The following is a 3,103-nucleotide window of genomic DNA, read 5'->3' as shown; positions in this document are numbered from 1 at the left end:
CTAGAAAGGCGAGGCTCACTGAGCCATTTATCCCCCCGCCCTTCAATTAACCCCACATGTGTTTATCAAGCCAGGTTGGCACAATAAACTAACTACCTCATAAATACAACCAGTATCCAAATCTGTTGCCATCCAATCCATTCTGGAAAGGTAGGTGTTAGTGAGGAGAACTTTCACTGCAATCTTTAGGGAAGCCAACCATGAAATTGTCCTTCTGATTAAGTTTGAACTGAAGCCCTTCAGGTTAGGATTTGAGCACATGTTGTTTGTATCACCTTAGGCAGTTGAAGCACAACGAGGTGCTAGATTTCATATCAGAAATATTCTGAGGGTTCTGTTCTAGTCTATTCTACTTAACTCTTGTGTTCCATGGGGCATATAGTACCCACCTCTATTTTCTACCTCTGAGGCTTAATGGGAAGCCACCATCCCACTGCTAATGTCTGCTACCATCTAGTAGTTGTCTATGTAGATATAAAGAAATGAGTCTCATCCCATCACCTTAGCACCAGAGACCCCTCAGGATAAATGCCACATTAATTATATAAAAATTCATATTACCTCAATTTTTTGTTTGTTTAATTCAAAATGAATACATGTGATTTCAGCCCCCAAAAGAGTAGAAAATAATTTGGTCTTAAAAGACTTAATACATATATACAGAGACTTTAATATATATATGTATATATATATTAAATACAGTATAAGATATTATAATATAATATGATATGATATAATACAAATACACTGTACCAGTAAAAATATTAAAAATAGCTATTGTTGTTGGGTGCCATTGAATCAATGCCGACTCATTGTAACCCTGTGTAAAACAGCATGAAAGATCGTCCAGTCCTGCGCCATCCTCGCAAGTGTTCTTACATTCGAGCCCATAGCTGCAGCCAGTGTGTCCATCCATCTTGTCAAGGCCTTTCTCTTTTTGCTGTCCCTCTAATTCTCCAAGCCTGATGTCCTTCCCAGGGACTGTTCTCTCCAGATAACATGTCCAGAGTTCATGAGACAGATCTTGCCCTCCTTGCCTCTAAGGAGCATTCTGGCTGTACTTCTTCCAACACAGATCTACTTTTTCTTTTGACAGCCCATGACACTTTCCCTAGGCTTCGTCAGTACCATAACTTGAAGGCCTCAATTCTCCTTCAGTCTTCTTTATTCAATGTCCAACTTTCACATGCCTCGGAGGTGATTGAAAATACCATGGCTTGGGTCAGGCACACTGAAATCTTCAAAGTAACATCCTTGCTTTTCAATACTTTAGAGAGGTCTTATGTGGCAGATTTACCCCATGCAATGTGTCATTTGATCTCTTGATAGCTGCTTCCATGAGCATTGATTGTGGATCCAAGGAAGACAAAATCCTTGATGACTTGAATCTTTTATCATTTATTATGATGTTCCCTATTGATTTAGATGTGAGGATTTTGATATTCTTTATACTGAGTCATAATCCATACTGAAGGCTACAATCCTTGATCTTCAACAGCAAGTGCTTCCAGGGCTTCTCAATTTCAGCAAGCAAGATTGTGTTATCTGCACGTTGTGGGTTGTTAATAAACCTTCCTCCAATCCTGATGCCACATTCTTCTTCACATAACCCAGTTTCTCTGTTGATTTGCTCAGCCTACAGATTGAATCACTGTGGTGAGAGGATACCACCTTGACGCACACCTTTCCTGATTTTAAACCATGCAGTATTCCCTTGTTCAGTTCACACTGCTGTCTCTTGATCCATGGACACGTTTCAAATAAGCACAATGTATTGTTCTGGAATTCCCATTCTTCCCAAGGCTATTCACAGTTGTATTTCTTGTTTGTTTGTTTGTTTGCTTGCTTGATTTCTAGCAATCCACATATCTTTCTGGAATGCTCTGCTTTTAAGTCTTCTCCTGAATGACACTTGGATCTCTGTCAGTTTCCTGTCAATGTACTGCTACAACTGGTATGGGATCATCTTCAGCTAAGCATTATTTGCATGGATATTTTTAACATTGTTATGCAATTGGAGCATTCTGTTGGGCCACCTTTTTCTGAAATGGATACTGATGTGGATCTCTTCCAGTCAGTTGACCAAGTAGTAGTCTTCCTAACATAAATGAACGAGCACTCCCACTCCTTCATTAGCTTGTTGAAATTTTTCATGGTTATTCCACCAATTCCGGGAGCCTTGTTGAGGGCTACTGCGTTCAGTGGAGCCTGCATTGCCCCTTAGTCTCATTGCTTCTTCATCATCTGCCCCCTCCTGAAACGGTGGCTCTGGACTAGTTCCTTGTGGTAGAGTGACCCTGTGCGTTCTTCCCTTCTTCTTTTGCTGCTTCCTGCGTTATTCAACAGTTTATCCTTAGAATCTTTCAAGGTTGTCGTTCAAGGCTTGCTTGAGTTCTTTCCGTTTAAGATTTGCTTAGCATGTTTTACCTTTTTGGTTATCTAACTCTAGGCTTTTTCATATTTCATGATAATATTTGACTTTGTCTACTCCAGTTCAAATTTTTTACTCAGCTCTTTGAGCTCATTATTTCTTCCATTTGCCTTCGTCACACTAAGATTAAGAGCAAGTTTCAGAGTTCTTTGTACAATTATTATTAGTCTTTCATTCTTTCCTGTCTTTATCATGGCCTTTACTTTGCTCATGTGTGATGTTCGTGCTGTCATCCCACAGCTCCTCGGGTCTTCAGTCTTCAGTGTCCAATGCAGCCGATTTGTTCTTGAGATGTTCTCAGCATTCAAGTCGGACATACTCGAGGTTGCATTTTGGCTGTTATGGACTTGTTTTAATTTTCTTCAGCTTCGACCTGGACTTACATATTAGCCATTGGTGGTCTGTTCCCCCGTAGGCTCCTGCTCTCATTTTAGCTGCTAATACCGAGTTTCCACAGACGTCGTCCATTCGGTTTCTGTGTATTCCATATGGAGAATTCCACGTGTTGTTGAAAATAGGTATTTGTGATGAAGAAGTTCTTACTTTTGCAAAATTTCATCATGCAATCTCCAGCTTTGTTGCTATCACCAAGATCATATTCTCCAACTGCTGTTCCTTCCTCTTTGTTTCCAACGTTTACCTTCTAACATCAATAATTATCAATGCATCTTG

This window comes from Echinops telfairi, unplaced genomic scaffold (assembly GCF_000313985.2).
Source record: "Echinops telfairi isolate 266 unplaced genomic scaffold, ASM31398v2 ScPeMD7_7425;HRSCAF=8463, whole genome shotgun sequence".
Classification (NCBI taxonomy): Eukaryota; Metazoa; Chordata; class Mammalia; order Afrosoricida; family Tenrecidae; genus Echinops; species Echinops telfairi.
Note: the sequence above shows the minus strand (reverse complement) of the source record.